This window comes from Scardinius erythrophthalmus, assembly GCF_964197995.2.
Source record: "Scardinius erythrophthalmus genome assembly, chromosome: 9".
Taxonomy (NCBI): Eukaryota; Metazoa; Chordata; class Actinopteri; order Cypriniformes; family Leuciscidae; genus Scardinius; species Scardinius erythrophthalmus.
The window spans coordinates 13,989,402-14,009,902 of NC_138229.1; positions in this window are offsets into that span (position 1 = coordinate 13,989,402).

Here is a 20,501-nt window from a genome sequence, read left to right on the forward strand (position 1 = left end):
TTTAATATTTACATTTAGATTTAATTTATTTTCATTTCAATTTTAGTTTCTGTAATTTTAGTACTTCAACTTAAATGAAAATTATAAATGTATATTATCTATATAATATTAGAAATCATATAATATTTACATTTTTGCTTTATTTGAATGACAAAAAGATTTTTTTATATTTTTAGTTTTAGTTGACAGTAACACTGCTTAGTACATGAAGTTAGACATGGCATAGCTGCGATTCGTGTGATTGATTCAAAATAACCTGCTCATAAGAGTCATTGCCTCAGGAATTGGACTCCACCGGTCAAACTGTATGGTTTTGATTCACTAACAAAAATTGGCTCATAAGAGTCATTCACTCAAGAATCAGACTGGTGTGCTATATGTCTCACGTTAAAGGCCCACTGAAGTGCCTTTGTATGATGTGTTGACGTAATTCCCACTGAAACAGGAAGCTAAGGCTACTCCCCCTTTTCAAATAGCCAATAGCGTGTAGTTTACCTCACAGACTGCAAGTCGTACTTGACAATGCGAGCGCTGATGACACGTTGGATTCAATAGTAGAGGTGTGAATAAATTCTTGCCATTTCATTCTTAACCAACGTTACAGTTAGAAAACGGAAAAAAACTTGAGTGTTTGAGCAACTGAACACACATCTCCAACCCAATTTGTATGTGATGTGTCAATGGTCGCTTTGCCCATGTGGTATTCATAGCATAGAGGGCAGGATGCATTAGATTCTAGAGAGCATTTGATTGGATAGAAGATGTGATGAGAAGCTGAAGTTCGCAGTGATGTCATAAAAATCCTTAATCCATTTTAGCGGAAGAGAGAGACTGAAAGTTTTGAATGCTTATATTTCCTAAATGCGAATTCTGTCATTGTTTTGGAACATATCAGCTTATTCATAACCTTAGGGCTAACATATTCATACTAAAAAACTTACATTTTGATTTCAGGGAGCCTTTAAATATTACCGCCTGGAACACTATCAGAATATTTTAGTACAATTTCCATCTGCATTGAAAGAATGTGTTTACAAATGTGAATGTCATGAAAATTATTCGGTTCATTGTATTGTTTTTCTGTGATGGGATTGGCCATCGGTCCATGGTGTCCCGAGACGCTGAGATAGGCTCCAGCATCCCTGCGACCCTGCAGAGGATAAAGCGCTTTGGAGAATGATTGGATGAATGTATTGTTTTTTTAATGGAACAAGACCCAGTTCTCAGTTTCCAACCTGATGTTTAAAACAAGTGATGTTGTTGGATAAATAACCAGTTCATGTAGAAGGCTGAAATGTGGGTGACCAAATCCGGCCAAAGTGGCAGAAAACAAAAACAAAAACTGATAACAGATGTTAATGCATGCTAATGGTAGGCTGAAAGTATGCCTCGTTCATGCACTTTCTACATCAGCATTTCCTTCCATATTCACTATCACTAGCTCTCTCTTAAGTGCTTTTTTTTTTTTTTGCAGGCAAAGTGTGTGGAGCTCTAAGCTCCTCATGGCTGCAGCATATGCAGAACGATAACAAACAAATCTGCTATAAATTCTACAAACCATTTATGAATCACTTTGGAACTGCATGTATTACATAAAACATTTCCCGTATCAGAGCATTAAATAGATAAACCCAGAAATTTACAACCCAACTCTGCCTGAAATTCAGCTCAACTGCACACAATCTGAAAAAAGTGTGTTTGTGTATATATATATATTATTATATATCCACCCTGCTATCTCTTGCCGTGTCGGGGCGGAGTGCGTTTCTGTGTGTGTACAGCTGTGCAGCTTCTGTTTGGTCTCGACTCCAGGGACGTCGCTTGACAGTAATCCTACTCCAGCCCTGATCTTCCAAACACACTTACAGCTACAGCGTACGATACAAAAACAAAGAAATGCTTCAAACTCAAAATCGATTGTGACTATAAATAACGCTAACTAGCCATTTGTTAGGGACGCATAAGTGGAAGACATCCCTCACCTAGCCCATTCAATCAATAGGCTCTCATTAATGTTATCCATCGTCATTATCATCTTGCTGTTAAGCGCAAGGCTTAACCTTGCAGGAGCGTGAAGTTCCTCATGATTGCATATGTTTCAACTGCATCTCTGCACTTCTGCCATTAGTAATTCATGAGCTTCTCTTTTTTTGATTTGAGCTGGGAAAATGGAGGACATAAAACCATTTCTCTGCATTTTTCATATTCTGTGTCAAAGTAATTAGGACCACTGTATTTAAAGCAACAACTTGCTATCACGTCCTCCAGGGAATGAGAACAAACAGGAAGCATTTTTTGTGTGTGTGCAACTTCCCTATTTATCTCCTTACTATCTGAGCGTTTATGCATTTAAAATAATTAAACTATTTTAATGAAGCTCAGCATGCAATAACAGTCTTGGAGTGTTTAATTATTTTAATAGTTTTGATTCCGCTGTAATTCTTCACAACGCTCATCAATGGTGAATTATATCCTCCGTTTATTACAAGCTGTAATAGCTCATTTTGCGGAGTCATAGCGTAAGTAACCATCAATAAAGGTCTTCTTATGTTGTTTTTGAGTGTGCTTTAAAGACATCTACTGATGCCTATGGGCTTTGAAAAGAAAATTGATTTGATTTTGAATCATAAAGCATCTGCATGCATCCTTTCAAAGATGAAAGAACTTGTTTACCTTGGTTCATTAAATCTAGGACATTATTCATTTGCAGTATCATACAGGTGGTGAAGTAAATACCAGGCATAATTCAGTTCCATATTTAATTACGTATAATGTAAATTAATATGACATAATTATAATGGAAATTTATCCTGAAAGCTGGCAGTCGCTTAGTGGGAAGAGATTTACACCATGACTGCAGCTTAGAGAAACGGGGCTTTTAACTATTTTCTGACACGATTATATTGTACTACTTTTTGACATAATAATGTGGGCTGTGAGTCATCACTGTTAATTAATGCTTGACAATGGACGATGTTGTATTGCACTGCAGGACGTCAGAGCATTCATGAGGTATTAGACAAAGCGTTCTCCAAAATACTCACTTTTAAATAAGCATTCATTTGAAACAGATCAAACTGTGAGAGACAGTTTGAAAAGAGCGAGAGCCACAGCTCCAGTGTTGAGGAAAAGGCCTGTTTTGTATGTACAGACACAGAGCTCATTACAGAAGAGGCAGAAGCCAAATCCTTCAGTGCCCGTAGGCAGGGATTTACCGAGGAGGAGATAAAAGCTGGTTCATGATCGCAATAGAAGTACATGCTTGGTCACTGCACTTAAACACTTCATTGTTTTGGCATTCAGCTGAAATAGTGCTTTGACGGAGCTGTGTGAATACAATTGTTTCTGTCAAATCACATCTCTGTTCTCATTATAGAAAGGAGTTTTGCTGTTGCTGCGAAGAAAGTAAAACACATCGGCGGGCTGACTAAGTTGGGCAGCTGTAAGTGGGAATTTTACACGCTTCGAAACGATCGTTGTCAACACCTTCTATGTGGTTCGCAATTGCTTCTAAAATGTGTGACCTCCAGCTGCATGAACACAATTCATTAGCACGATGCAAGGGCATCACTGTTTAAAATAGCAGCAAAAATCATTTTGATTCATATTCTTGAGTATAGCTGTGCATTCATGTGGGCAATGTACTAACAAAATCAGTCTCCGCAGCACTTCCTTTTCTACTGTATGCATTGACATCGATTCCTAGATGCATTTGATTTGCTCCCCTTCATTTACTTTAATTGTGCAAGCTGTTTGACATTCCCCGAAGAGTCAAGAATTGTGAGGAATCCGGCGAGAAATATATCAAGGCTAGACTGCGTACATGACAGATATTCTTGTTTGACTGCGCTGACTTTGTAATCCCATGAAAGTATAACTACCTGGAGGCTGCACTTGTGTAGGCTGGTATACATTTTCTTGATGTCTGATTACAGAATTACAAAAAATCAAACCTCAAGGGGTGCGGATGGGACATGAGCAGCAAATAAACGAATACAAATATCCTCTTAATAACTTTCTGGGGTTCTGTTGTTTGCCAAATTGTGTTTAATATCAAGAAGATTGAGTATGCAGATACACTGTATACTGCAGAGAGCGGTCCCAGAATATGGAGTGGTGCTCATTACGTATCCCTCACCAATCTAGCGTTTAATATTTGTAGAACATTGCAAAACGACGAAAATTAAACTGCTCGGATTCATTAGCTCTATGTGTTGCAGCAATAAGAAAGTAATTAAACCACTGCAGGCATTATGATGCTCCAGTTAAGAAAGAGGCCAAGTCTTTTGAATTTGTTTGTGCTGTCATGAAAAATGGATCCGCAGATTTTTTTATAATGTTGTTTTAGATTGGCAAGAAGACAATGTCGCTTTTTAACCTCTCACAGATTTACAACATTCCCAGTGCTTGTTAAAATAATAATGGCAAAAATATATGTGCTGATCACCCTGACTCAAATTTTTCTCTTATTCAATTTGCAAAGAACTTTTTCATCAAATTTACAAAGCAATGAGAAAGGCAGCAGCAACACTCTCAGAGAGCAGAAAGCAAAAATACAGAAAGAAACGAGGACATGAATTTGTGCTGTACAAGAACAGTGCATCATATTTCCAAGCAAAGTCTTATTGGTTTGTTTATTGAAGCTGGTGGAAAAACTCATTTTATGGATAGTAATAAACCTCTCTCTTTATTGAATACACAGATCAATTATAGACTGGGGAATCAAAACTGTAATCTTTTTTCCCCTCCTGTGAGCACAGACCCACAATTCTGCTTCGGCTTATGACAAACAAAGGAACCTCTGTCTAGGAGTTTTATTTCAGAGTCCAGATATAAAAGAATACTATGATGAAAAAATGTTGAATTGAATTGAATCCTTTTTGTCTGTTTATTTAAAAAGAAATATATTTTTTTTTTCATTTTGTGTCATGACCGTTTCATGTTTTTCATCCATCTGTTGCCAGAGAGCTTTGGCATGCAGCTTTCATCTCTACTCTTCTCTACTTCACTATCATCTTTGTTTTGACCCTGGCGAGGACAAACGTGATTGAACATACCTTGTTCAGAGAAACAGAAACACCCTGTTTCAATCAGACTTGGAGAGCAGGCGAATTAAAACTGTGAGGCATCAACAATAGATTGAAACTGAAACAAGCGTTAGACTAGTTGGACAGAGAGATATGGAGATATGGTAATAACATGTCTCATAGTTCGGCAAGGTCACCTGACGTTCTGTAGCTAAAAAAAAAGACATAAAACAGTGTACGCACACATTCGACAGCTTCCAAAATCGGCTTTGATTAGCTATGATGGCAACTTAGCATTGCTCAACCGTATGTGCTCTAAATCAAGTAAACCCCTGCTGATGCCTTCCCTGTGAACTCGTAAACAGCGGCTGGCTGAATTTTCAAATCTGCCGATTTGATTAACGCCAAAAAACAATAACCATCAATTACTTTCACAGCGACTTCCTGACAGCCATGCGCTGCGATATTTGATTTCACATTAACCAACTGCTTACATGAATTGTGGCACATTTCATGCTAGCTGGCAGCTTGCTATCGCTTGGTAAATCTGTTTCTTATTAATGTAAATAAGTGGCTATTGTGACATCCTCCTGAGAAAATTAAAACACACTTATATAGATATTTATGCTCTTTGAACTGACTTAGATTGTTAAAACATTTGTTCAATAAAATATGTGGATAATAATGGATAAGTGTGTGTTGATTTTATTCATTTAGCAGCTGTTTTTATCCAAAAAAAAGAAAGAAAAAAGAAAAAAATATATATAAGCTGACTTAAATTCTAAATTAGTTTCCTATGAAATCTGTTTAAATGGAAAGATAGTACATTTAATTAAGGCCTAATCAGATAATATTCTTTTTATGAAATCTCTTGTCGGAAATATATATTTGATTTATTTATTTTTATAAATCGTTCTCTCTTGGAAAAAAACATTAAAAGAGTTTATTGCCCTGCACAGTGCTTAATGAATTTTCTCCATTTTGATTTATTGTTTTTGTATTGTAAGCCAATAACGAAAATGAACATAAGGAATGAATAAGAAGTATGATTATTGACTATCCACAAGCAGGTCTTAGTTAGACCAGAAAGCTTATCAGCACCTGTCATGCGGTACTGTAAGAACAGGAGTAAGAACGTCAATGAGAAAGAAAAAAGATAGAAAGAAAGGTGGCAAGAGAAAAGAAAGGAGAAAAAGAGTAAGAGACGGTGGGGAGGATGAGACACCCACACGAGAATCGACTCCTCTGTAAATCAATTCTTCAGCCAGGTTTCACAACAGTCTGAAATCTTCTATCATCACGATGAAGTGAAAACACAAAGGATGAGAAAAAAACAAGACTTTTGTTAAGTTTTAAACATCAATACAATATCTAGATAAAAACGGCGGCCCATGTTTGTGCAAGAGGCGCATGCTGCCTGAGATACCACCAAAAACAACATGTTAGCTAAAAAAGGAATTGGAATTTGTCTTCTGATCAGGGCCTTTAAAAAATAAATAAATAATTATTGCATTGTGGTGATTGGTGATCCGTCCAATGTGAAGGTTAAACAAAATCACTGCACTGAATATCAGCTCTCTTTTGCTTTTACACAGCATTTCTTCAGGAACTTCAGACAAAAAACAAATTGGCCAGTTAGAATGTACATTTGTTTTCTCCACCAAAAAAAAAAAAAAAAAAAAAAATTCTAAAAGAAGGCAAAACATCATTTTTGCATGGCACCAAGCAACATGCAAACTGAAATAGCATATTTTCCAGATAAGTGTTCTGAAATTACTCCACTCCAAGTTGTTTGTTCCTCATTTGCTGATTCATTATGTTTCTGTGAGAGAATTGAAAACAGACGCTCTAGTTCCCACCACTCACATGATCTGATCTAAAATGTAAAGAACACAGGTGAAACAAAAAGTGAAAAGTAAGTCCCAGTGCGGTTTCACTAACTTTTAGCAATTTTGGAACGCAGATTGTCCAATCAGAACAGTTAAAACATTTTTCACACCTTGGAACTGATAAAAATGTATATATAAAGTGTCATCAACTGTAATTTATGCAGTGTCATCTGCTATTCTTTGCACCTGTGAATGACTTTATGTAAAAAAAACATTCGGGGAGTTGTGAACATATGCCATAATCCTAAAGCTCAGCATTTTAAAGTGCCCCTATTAAGCTTTTAGCGAATATTACCTTTCATGCAGTGTGTAAAATAGCTGTTTGTGAATGTAGGTATGATGTTCTACAAAGTTTTAAAGATCGAAGTGCAAAACAAATAAATTTACTGTCTCTCTATTAAATTTGTTTTTTGTTTTGTTTCTGAACTGCTGCAATGAGTCGTCAGCAATTCCAGTCTCACTTCCTGTTACATGCCTACGTAACAATGTAACAAATTTGCATAATGCCAGCCTATGGTCTTCATTGGCTGCCCGCGTGACGTCTACTTTGACCTGCCTTGTAGTTGAGGCCTGGAAAAGTTTGGTTCGTGTTGTCGACATGTCGAATCCACTTTGCATGCGGTTCAAAAGGTTGAGGACTCACGTTGGATTTGATACGGTAAAATCGAAGCCATTGTCACTATCACTGTGTATCAAGTTCTGAGAAAGCCTCCAGAGCTGAAATTCAGATGTGGTAATAGGCATTTTGTTTCCTCACACGCTGTAAGCAGTAGACCAATCACAACAGACTGGGCCATCTGACCAATCAGAGCAGAGTATGCTCGTGGAAAGGAGGGGTTAGAGTTACCGTTTTCTGAGTTTTTGATAAATGAGGTGATGTGCAATTTATATTATGAGAAAATGAAAGTGGTTTTTTGACCTTGGATGCATGCAAACCGATTAAATAGGAGCCCAATAGCATAGCATAAAATAGCATAATAGGGGCACTTTAAAGAACATTCATTAATATTTTTGGGAGTTATTTTAAGTTATGGACATTAACACATGGTCAGAGATAAATCATGTTTTAGTGATGCTATTTATATTTTTGCCTGCACCTCCCTTTTTAGTCGGTCGAGCATCTTGCTTCTGTGATCAGTCCAGCCCGTTGTAGTAAGATGTTGGATAACGCTTCGTCTTCACTTGGATGTTATGTTGAAATCACCCTCTAAAACAATGAAAGCTTTTGCAAGTTCACACTTTTTGGACAATGTTGTGGCTTTTATTTGGAGAAAATCGAATCTATTTCATGAAGATTACTCTCCTAGAGGCTGCAGATGGCTCTCACCGGGTTACATGCTTTTGATAATTGCTACTGCAGAGAGGCCTGAGGTTACAGCAGAGTAACGGAGCATTCCGAATGAGAGCCATCAAAGTGCTTTTCATTAGCCTCCTTCAGTCTCCTTATCAATTAACTCCTTTAAATCACACATTCACAAAGCTACCCAGACGTTCGGCGAATACGGAACGGGACGTGAACAACTCTATAGTGGAGCGCCATCATCAAGACAACCACTAGACATCTCACCTTCACAGAGAGTTATTCTAGAGGGAGTAGGCCTGTATGCTCAGCCTTTCACTTCGCGGTTGTCTCTTATTGCCGTGATTATGCATTATTAGTTATGCCGGTGTATTGGAATGACTTTATCACCTCGAAAAAAACAGTGAGGTGGGAGTTTTCGAATGAGACCCTGTTTTGTCCCCGTCTGACAATGAGGCTGCAATTACTGATTTGCCATTTCCAGTGAGTCCCATGCCTATTGTTTTAAAAGGTGCAGAGGCAATGATTGATGCGGATGTTTTTGTAGCTGTAATAGAACTCCTGTCACTGACAGTGAAGACGTGATGGCCGCATTGTGTTTTGTTGGGTATCCATCAATCAGATTGTCATATGGTGGCTTGCTTTGCACTGATAAGCTAATTGCCTTTTATCAAATAAAAGAAAGCAAATATTCTCAGATCGATAAGACTATCTTTAAAATGGCCTAATTGCTTAAGAAATGGGTGGAGAATGTATGAATGCGGCTATTAGGAAATGTTTGCAGGGATAATTCGCTCATTAAATGCATGCCTTGATCCACAGATGCACTGATACAGTTAGCACTGAAATTCAGCGCTTCAATTCTACATTCACGGCACGCGTGACAGAAGAACATCACAGTCTCAATAGGACTCGAGATAACCCCTAACTCCTCTAGTGTATTTAAAATTCAGTTAGCACAATAATTCAGTTCTTATAGGTCTTATAGGTCTTACAGATCTTATAGGCTTCATCATCACAACCAACATGTTACTTATAACTCATAAATCATATACACTGTGATGGCCATACTTTTACATTTGCATAAGAGTCCTTGAGATGAGTGTCATATTTGGTCAAGCATACTATTTTTGATCTTATAGAAAATATATAAATATTATTCATATTTTAAAACTTTGGTGTCCTTGTTACACGTTACATGTAGTTATAATAATAATAAATTCTGCTAATCCTAAACCAAACCCTAAATACACACACAAGGACACATGAAAAACTCATGATATCTGAATATATATAAATATATAAATTTTTCTTACTTTTTACTTGATGGTTAGCCTACACCATATGACATTTTGAGAGTCATATTTGAAACTTTTCTCTGAAATGGTATAAAGTTTTTCAAAACAACATGAAACAGCATTAAAACTATTAACAATTAATTTGATTAACTGAAATAAAGCTGAACTAAAATATAAATATTAGATAAAAAAAAAAAACTAAAGCTTAAAAAATGAAAATTTAACTGAAACTGACGTAATACTATTACTAAAACTATAGAGCTAAATAGAAATGTTTTTAAAAAATCATAAAAATAACAAAAGCATATAACAAAATTACAAAACTAAATTTAAAATGAAAATATACAAATAAAAGCTAATTAAAATTATTAATAAATATAATAGCTGGCAATATAAATAGTATTAATACAAAAAGGACATTTTTAGTTTTTTTTTCCCTCTTTTAATTATTGACAGTTATATTTAGGCCTGTTATTGCCCTAAAGAATGAACCACTAGCAGAGCAGTTCATTATATACCAAGCATCTCTGAGCAGCTCATCTCTTCCCGACAGGCGACATTTGGATAATAATGGTTAAATCTGACATAATTATTTCGTCTTAGGCACAGACTTCTAGTCATGGCTATAAGAAGATGCAGCGATGAGCTAATTTACTGTATTGTCAGAGGGCCTATCATGGCATCTTATTAGGCTGCATAGCAAATCCTAAGCTAAATGATCTGTGTCTGGCCTTCCGAGGGAGAAAACAGCATTCTGCGGCACAACTTCCGCCAGCGCAAATGAGATGCAAGATTTGAAGAGAAATCCTCTCCCCCATACAGATATAAAAGCAAGGACGTGCACACACAGCCGCCTCCCGATCCAAACATTGACTCATCAACACACGCCACCTGTGAAAACACCAAGCTATTTTCACAAGAATAAAGAGATGCACCAACTTGCACGTTTAACTGTTATGCACCACACTTAATTCCAGCACAGTTGTGTGCGTGTGTGTGTGTGTCCTAAACCTACAATTTATCACATGAATGCCAGATAAACCTAATCACTATGCTAACATTTGCAGCTCCAATTGTGCCAAACACAGACGCGTTAATTAATCTAATGTTCTTGCGGCAGACGCACACAGTCGCGCATGCAGTCACACTGTGGGAGTGATTTGTAAGGCACCATGTGGGGCTCTAATCTGCGGGTTGCAGCGGGATCTTTACAGCCTGCTCACGGGCCCGAGTGGCACAAATTAGGCCCAAATTCAATCAGTCGTCCAAGCAGTCCTGGGCCTTTCCTGCAGGCCTTGAGGCGCCTTGGGACGCAAGCTCCATCTGCACTAGGGGTAAAGAAAGCTTGCGCTCATGGCGCTGGGGAGTTATGAGTATTGCAAGGCGCCATCTCTCCGCACATTAGTGTCACGGCTAAACTAAATAAGGACTCGGGTTTGAGTGTTTCGATGAGGAGTAATTTAATTTAGGGAACAGCGTGGTGTTGTAAATCACAAGGATGAGATGCTGGACTGCATCTGGAAAAGGGTTTATCTCAAGGCAATACCAGAACATTGAGTCCAAAAGAAATCACACCCTGAGATTATATTCCTGCAGACAGCGTTCGGATCTCTGTATTTCTGTCGTATTTGGAAGCCGGAGCAGAAAAGAAATAATGGCGGAGCCAAACAGCTCCTATTTTTCGAGCAAGTTAACTTTCATACGGTCATTGTTGAGGGATTTTTGCAGCGGCATCGTGCGCTGAGAGCACTGTATTACCCGATTGCATCAACTAATCCGCCAACCTATTTGCTGAGGAATATACAGAGCAAGACACTGGAGAACTTATACGCGTCTGACTTGGTCGTGTGTGAAATTGATAAGCCACAAGAGATCGACCGTTTCTTATGAAATGTGCCGAGCGACAAACATGCATAAAACACTGTGGAACACAGAAGAGCATAGCAGGAGCCATATGCACCGTACTCAGGTAAATTGTCTGCATATCTCAAATATAATTCATCATCCCCAGCTGCAGTCCTGGCATATTCATTTTTCTCTCCCTCTCTCTCTGCTTGCTGAAGGATTGTGGGCGATGTGATAGGGTGCATATAGGTTGTCCCTTGAGGCCAAACTGACATGATTGGAGCATCCCATTAAAACCAGAATGAAAAGTCCTCACAATGGGAGAAACTCTTGGGAGCAAAATCGGCCCTGGAGAACGCATGAATCCCATGGTTTTCATCAGCAGGTGAGAATGCGATCTTGCATACCTTCATTTGCAGCATTCGTGTTATTTCAAATTGATTTTGCAAGAGTGATATGTACAAACTGTGCAAAGTAAAAGAAAAAAGGTTAGGGCGACATAAAATAAAAAGCTAATCCGCAGCCGTGCGTGATCAGCTCTGATCCTTTCGTGCAAATGGAGTGTAGGTTGTAGGAGCTTTAGCCGCACAATCAGTGCAGGGGTTTGTGATGCAGTGCTCCATTGGGACCTAATTTACAGAGAGAGGTGCTCCACAATACTACAGCAAAACCCCAACAAACAAACTACTTACCAATTCATTTATTCCGGCACTCATGCACAGGAGACACAACTATTTTCACTTTTACCTTGTGCTTCAGGAGCACCATTTCTAATGCAAAAGGGTTTTTTTTTTTCTCTCTCTCTGCAAAAATCTTTTAAAGAGGGAAAGAAAGTCAGCATGCAAATAATTGTTCAGGTTCTTAGCTGCATACATTCATGCGTATAGATTTAAGGTTTGGGTTCAGTAGGCAATCTATAACTTTAAATATTCATATCAAATTGTAAAAGAATTCAGCTTCAATGCAGTAGAGCAGTTTTTATGTGACTTCGATAAGGTTGATTTTAAATCATAAAGATGGTTGTTTTGAGTTTAAAGGCCTTTAAGAAAACATCCCAGTTATTTCATTATCATTACAATTTCAGAGAAAATTTAATTAAAAAAGTGAATTTCTCAGTATGCAATATGTCCGTTTTTGATTGAATGACCTTGAGCTGACATGCACTTCTCAAGGATGATTCATGGTTTCCAGCATGATTTGAGAATGCTCCAAGCGGAAGCATGAAAAATGTGAAAAGGAGTTTACATGCTCAGTCTCACAAATTTGCTTATTTGATCAGTGACCTAGAAAAAGTGCAAAATCTTAGCTATTCTCATTATTGCACAGCAGTGCTTTGGAGTACTTGATTCTGATTGGTCAATTGCAACATTATTTTGTAATATTCGCTGTCATCCTTGACAAATCTTGGGTAACTGAAACTACTGGCACTACTTTCATGTATGACACACCCTGGACTCGCTCTCTCTTTTTCTTACAATCGCATCTGGCATCATCTTTCGTCTACTTATTCACATAAATGTCAGATTAATCTTAGTTATTAATTGTAGTTCAAATGGCCTTGTACTAATTACTGTAGTATTGTTACAGTGTTTGTCTGGTTGCTGGTTGTTAAAACTGATAGTCTTGTACATTATAATATATTATATATTTTCTTTGCAAAAGCTTTAAAATATGGTAAAATTACATTTAAATATGTCCAAATATTCTTTTTTTCTTTAATTTGGCGAATAACCTAGCCTGGGTTTTCCCATGCTGCCTTGCGCGCAGTGCGATTTTATTCACGCTGCTAGGCAGCCTGGAAACTATGGACCAGATTTTCCCGACGTCGACGTCTATGCGACACGCCGAAGCAGTTTGTTTATATCTATGGATCCAACATGGCAGCAGACGCGAAGTTACCTTTCGATGCAGCTAGTTTAGTCTTCTTCAGCCATCGTCTTCTTCCTCGTCGAATTTCTGTCGCTCTACATACGTCATCTGGTATAATTGAAACGATTGGCTATGAGCACAGTACATTACGTACAGGCGCATTTGATAGACATTCGTAGCGCCCAATAAACGGCTTTGGGCATTCGTAAACCACGCCTCAAATACAAGAAAATGAACATGTGGTTCCCAGACCACGTCTCAATGAGAAAGAGGTCTAACGTTAACCAGGCTACGAATAACCCCCATCGCTGTTTAATTTGCGATAATGAACATTATACTTAAATTTACGTGTTTTAATTTGTTCAAAATCCTAAAACTTAGTTTATTTACGAGATTTTCAACATGACATGTATCTAGTGTATCAGGATGTTTATGCTATCACTCTCTTTTTCTTCCAGATGCTAAATGCAGCGTACATTTGACTTCACAGTAAAGCTGTCATTTATAACCACTCTAAGCAAAATAATAGATTGGAAGGTTTGGGAATATTATTCAATTTTACAGCCCGTCGTGAAAGAGGGTTTTTACTTCCCTCACAGGTGAATCCGTCTTCCCAATTGCTGTTCCTGCAATACACAATAAACAATATCAAAAGGCATTTTTGCAGATCAGGAAGGGCAAGAATTGATCACGCTCTTCCATTACTGGAGCACAGGGAGAGGAGGAGAGATGAAAGAACATCAATGTGGAGAAAATGTGCAAAGCCACAGAGAAGCACTGCCCGGCATAATGACTCAGCTAGCGCTCAGGGACCAACAACTTTCTGAAGCATCTCATACATTAGGCAGAGAGACGGGATGCTCCTTGCCCAGTGCTCCGGCTGTGGGCGCTGCCTGATGCAATTAAAGCGAGCCCAGAGTGCCTGCGCGCAGACGCAGTGAGATGCCTCAGTCTACTGAAGTATCACATCAGTGTTGTAGGGCCGACCGGGTCCTAATCTACACTTTTTCAACAGCCGGCACACCATGCATAATTAACACACATTACTAATTCAAACCTAAAGTGGTTCCCATGTAATCTACTGAAGTTCACTTTAATGAAACACATGTACTCTCGAACGATCTGCAAATGCGTATGAATGAATAAAGAACTGCAGTGAACTTGTGGTCATGTGCAGCCATGGACACATAAACTGAAGACGATGGGATGGGATCATTTCAGGGAAATAATCATTTGAGACATAGTGTACCCAAAATGTTTTTTGGACACTTAAAAAAATCATTGCATGGAAAACAAAATTTAAAAGTGGCATCTCCAAACAAATGGTAATTACTTTTCTCTGAGCAAACTTCAGTTTGCTGAGCTACTGTATTTTTGCATTGACTTTTAACTAATTGTCTCTTGTACATTGCACGAGTGCCTGCATGAGCAATGAGTTGCTGCAGTTCACTTAAAAGGATAGTTCACTCAAAAATGAAAAATTCTGTCATCATTTACTCACCTTGTCGTTCCAAATCCGTAAGACTTTCGTTCATCTTCGAAACACAAATGAAGATATTTTTATTGAAATCTGAGAGATTTCTGTCTCTCCATTGACAGTCTATGCAACTACCACTTCAACGCTTCAAAAGGAGATCATAAAAATAAATGATGTTTTATTAACAAAGTTCAGGAGGAGCACTTTCAGATAATTAACACGAGTGGAGAGCACTCAGCAATCAATGACAAGAGGTATATACTGTATAGATTCAGCAATCTCACCTCAATCCCTTGACAGTTTAGCAGCATCCCTCCACCACCCCTCCTCCACACTTCTAGTCCTAAACACTTACAAACGAAGGGAGTACTCTGGGTTCGGGCCGAACTCCGAGCTCTCCTCCCCGACAGCACGCCAAATATGCTTTAAACTTTACCCCCTCTAATTGTATGTAAGTATGAACTCGTGAATTTATGTGCATCGAGTGGTTTAGTCTATATTTTCTGAAGATGATGAATGTTTATGTGAATAAAAGCTCAAATTCAATTTGTTCATCATATAAAGCGATCATGTGTCTTCAAAAAAACTAAAATGCTTGATTCATATGGATTAGTTTTACAATCTCTTTATGAACTTTTTGAAGGGTCAAAGTGGTAGTTGGACAGAAATCTCAGATTTCATTCAAATGTAATTTGTGTTCTGAAGATAAACTAAAGTCTTACTGGTTTGGAACGACATAAGGGAGAGTAAATAATGACATAATTTTATTTTTTGGGTGAACTATCCTTTTAACAGCCACAGGCATCGTCAATAACAAGGGTTTCTGAATTCTACATATAGCCCCTTTAATTTAAAAGACACAAAGAAATTTGTTAATGTGTCTTAAGTGTCCAAATATTTTTTGAGGCAACTGTGTTTTTTAAATCTGCATGACTTTAGGAATTCAAATACAAATTCAATACATATATGATTGATCTTGGGATGTGCATAAATAAAACGAGTTTAAAAGCAAAACCTTTATCAGCTGGTGTCCATAAAGTATAGGCTGAAACTCTGCAGTGATTTGTAACCGAGCGTTGGAGATTGCCAGGAGCCAGGAAGAACTTTGACCTCTCCTGAAACACATTATTAAGATAAACCCTTTAAAGAAAAGTCTGGAGACTGGATTTACTCTATTGTGCTTTAAACACAGTAATGGAAACAACCCCAGTGGGCAAGCCTTTGCTGGAGAGTGTTATCAGACAGCTGACCTACTGAAATATCAGTGTTGTCACCCGCGCTGCCCCTGCATTAAAAACAGCTGTCTCCTCACAGAAGTCGGCCGGAATGGAAAACGCATCTTTGCTAAATTTGACAAAGGATCCTTAGTGAACTGAAATTGCGTTTTCAATGCAAATTAATTCATTTCCATCTGTCGTCCTTTACAGTTCCGGTTCTGCACAGGCTCATACAAGTACACGAAAATTCTGAGGCAACACATTGCGAGAGTGTCGAAGGTAAAGTTCAGAGACAAATTGTGGAGGTGTAAGGAAGGCAACAGGAAAATTATACATCTGTTCTATTGCTGCTCAAACATGTACTTTGACACAATTACCTTGTGTGAGTGAATTTTCACCCTTCGGCTTGTGAGAGGTACAGCGTGCTGGTGACAGGTGGGAACGGAGCTGAGGATTGCCTCCAAAGTGCTTGGAGAAATTGACAAGCTGCTAGAGGGATAGCAGCAGTTGATACTTCACTGCCAACAAACATCTCAAGCTTATGATATGACTGCAGAAGCCACATATCACTCTTTTACAGTGTTTACCTGTGTTGTTTGCCATAAACTGGTAGCATACATCTTTAAAATGCTAAATGATTACATCATGGTAATGAAACCACTATTTCATGAATTAAAAAAAATAAAATCCTACTAATAGGGTGCAGTCAGGATCTCAGTCAGTACTATACTGGCATCCAGTGGCTGATATGGGAAGATTGTGGGAACGCCTACAGCGATTCTACCTCTCTACCCTGTTACACCAACAAATTACCCTCTCTTACATAGGCTACATAAATGAGCACTCAGTTTTTGCATGCATGTGAAACAAAACATGAATAATTCATGAGCTTGGTTAGCATTTTAAATATCAATTTAAACACCAAATCCCGTGAAGTTTATGTTAGGTTATGTTTTTTTTCTTTTTTTTGTCATTTACATACGCATTCCAGCTTAAAAAAAAAAAAGTCTCAATGTTGTTTTGTGTGTATGTGTGTGGATAATGATATGATAATCAAAGGTTTCCAGAGGGTTTTTTTGGACCCCATTTACTTTCATTGTATGGACAAACAGTCTTCAAAATATATTTTTTTGTGTTCCGCCGAGAGAGAGAGAGAAAAAAGTAATAGCGGTTTGTAACAACATGAGGGTGAGCAAATGACAGAATTTTATTTTATTTTTGTCATCTCGTGAGGAAACGTAGGATTTTGCGAAATTCCAATTTTCGTATGAATTCGTACGATTCTTACGGAAACGTAAGACGACTTCTTTAGAAGAAGAAAAAATGTAACCATAAAGATCCAACCTATTGTGTCAGTGGGGCGCAACGAAAATCAATCGTACGAAACAATGAAAATCAATGCGCCAAACCAAAATAGACGATTTGCTATGAATGTGTGCTGGTTCTCCTTGCGAGTTAAGTTGACGTAGGCTAAAATTAAATCCATTATATGTGATCAAAAAGATAACTTTTTTAAGCATCCTAAGTTTAGAATCGCACAATGACTAAAACATGCATGCTATTAAATGTATGCTGAGTGCTGAGACAGGAAGCAGGAGACGCGCTACTATACTTCGAATGTGCTTACGCTTGTGTATTCAATTACCTCGCCCCAAGTTAATCCATGGTTCAACAACAATTTTAATTTCATGGAAGAGTACACAAATACCTGGGGATTGAAAGATTCCTGCATTTTAATGACCTGGGTTACAGTAGGGCTCCTGCCGGCACCGTCTGCAGACTTTTTGTGCAATGGCGGTCGTTCTGACTGGCGAAAAATAAACAAACGCTCAGCAATCTATTAATCAAGCGTGTTGCTATGATAACCAATGGTGTGAGGAGGCCACACGTGTCCGCTGAAGTGCTCTCTCCATCAGTAACACCAGCAGGGATTCTCTGACTCTTTATAAACCGGGGCAAGAGAGACACAAAATCGAGTTATGACTGAACACAGATAACTGATATGAAACGTACCTCTAAAATGACTGAAAGCCTCAGTGCTTGAGTTGAGCACATGTGATTATCTTTTGGATAGGTGGTATAAATGTTGTGATGGAAATGAAAGTCAGCATGAATAGCAGAGAAAGTAAAATTCTGTGAATTTTACCCTATGTGCATGCAAAGTGTTTTGGAAATGCTGTACAGCCTACATTTTGGTGTCTGCAGCTTCAAATTCAGAATACAGATTTTGTGACTATTGTCTGCGAGTGCAAATCTCAATTTTTATTTGACAGGTTTTTTACATTGGAGCTGTGAGTGTTAATCTTAGTGTACAAGTACGAATAATTATTGTACAATCAAATTCAAAACACAGTTCTCAAATTCACATCTATGCTCTCGAGTTTTGCTTTTAACATGGGGTCCAATGGACCCCTGTTGATTTCCATACAATTAGCCCAAAATCAACTTTTAACAGCAAAGAGGCAGGCAAAGGAAATCTTTATTGTATAGCTTGCCAAAAATATGAATTTATGAAACTGAATACTTTTACTCAAGTTTACTCAAACGTGAAGATTCGTCTACTGAATAATCAAAGGAGAACTTGCTGTTTCACAGAAAGAAAAAAAATCTGAGAAAGGATGTTAGTTTTTTTTAGATCTCTCAGTCTGTTGCAGCTCTGAAAATAAGTAAGAAACCCATTTTACACTCACAAGGGTTTGAGAACCAACATAACAAAAAGACTATCTACACATATTAAATAGTATTTACACCAAGTACAAATGTTAGATACTATAGTTTGATTGTATTCATTTGCAAATAGTCTCAACAAGTAGTTATAACATCTAATTTTGATGTTTTTATGTCTCTTCTTATGTCTTTCTCTGACAACAGGTTTTATGTTTTTACACAAATGGTGCATTATCAATTATATCAATGATAATATCAAAATATTATCAAGACAGGAATGTTAAGCTATAATGGAATCTGCATTGACAGTTATAACTCTTATTTGTGACTGGACAGACTTGTGTCCAAATGTGTAAACTTGCTTCCGATAATCCAAGAATACAGAAAAAAACAAAGCTGTCCCTGGTAGAGGCTCATTAAACTCAACTCAGACCATTTTAAATGCTAATTCTGCACTGGCTCGTGGGCATTCTGCATTAATGCCTGCATTTTTTATCTGAATCCAGAAGACTAGAGAGCATCACATGAATATCAAACATTGAGTATGAATTAAATTGGAGATTTTGACTGGAATGACTTTGAGCATCTGATTTAAATTTAAAATTCCAAATGCAAAGCCCACTTTGGAAAATGGAATTTGTACTTCAGAGCCATCAACTCTCTGGGTTGTTTTTATTCTATAACAAGCACTTATGATGAGAGCTATTAAAGCAGGCAGTATGAGGAGACTGTGCCAGCAGTGTCTGCAATGTCAAAAGCCCCTGTGAAACGTCCAACTGACAGCCTCTCTCTTCATAGACTTTTCAGCAGGTTCTGCCAATGCCAAAGGTCAGATTATGCACATAACCGCTGTTGCTTTATCAGGCTCGCGGACAGAACCCCGCCTCACCCCTCACCAAGAAGCGGTGGCCCTCTGTCTCGTATCGACAGGTGGAGGAAAATATTATGAATACAGTCGACGGACACAGTCATGCCTGCTGACATTTCCAATCAATAGGCCTCTATAATTGATCAATCTGCTGTAGCTGCAAACTTCCAAACTGTTTCAACAAATAGCTCCAGACTAAATAGTTTTCACAAGACAAATCGGTGAGCCTAAAAGGGCATCATTAGATATTAAAGCAGAAGCAGCAACTTGTCTGTGCTGGCCTTGGGCGTTCTATTTAGAGTTAGTAATAAATGGATTGCTCACCAGTATCATCTGTCGCCCTGCCTTGGCAGTCACTTACGCTTTTCTCTCAGGGATTTTACCACACACAAAACTACAGCAGAAGGCCTATATTGGCTCATAAGAGATGATATTTAAAGGGATAGTTAACCCAAAAATTCAAACTCTTGTCACCATTTACTCACACTCAAGTTGTTCCAAAAATTGTATGAATTTCTGCTGAACATAAAAGATGATATTTTGAAGAATATGGGTAACTTTAAGGTAAATATCAGGAACAGCAAAAACAGCCAGAAAGTCGTAGAATACTGAAAGAGTTGGTAGATACAAAAAAATACTTTGGTGAGCAAACAAAAAACGTATCAAAGTTCAACAGAGGTGAACATGTCTTACCAAAAAAAAAAAAAAAAAAAACAATCACTGATGACGATGTAAAACGAAAATGTTTTGTCTGTCCATTTGGCCTCTAAATATGTTATTTTTTTTTTTTTTGCAAGAAATCTTCCATTATGTGTGCGAGCTCCTCTCTTTGTTGAACTTTGATAGGTAAATATTAGGATAAATAACAGCAAACGCTATGGGAAAGAAAAGTGTTGAAAAATGAAAAATCATCCTTCATATCGTTCCAAACCTGCGTAACATTATTTTTTTCTGTGGCAGAAAAAAAGATCTTTTTAATAAAACAAAACAAAAACAAATTACTGTTACTTTTGATCAAGTTAAAGACATTTATCATTTTCATAT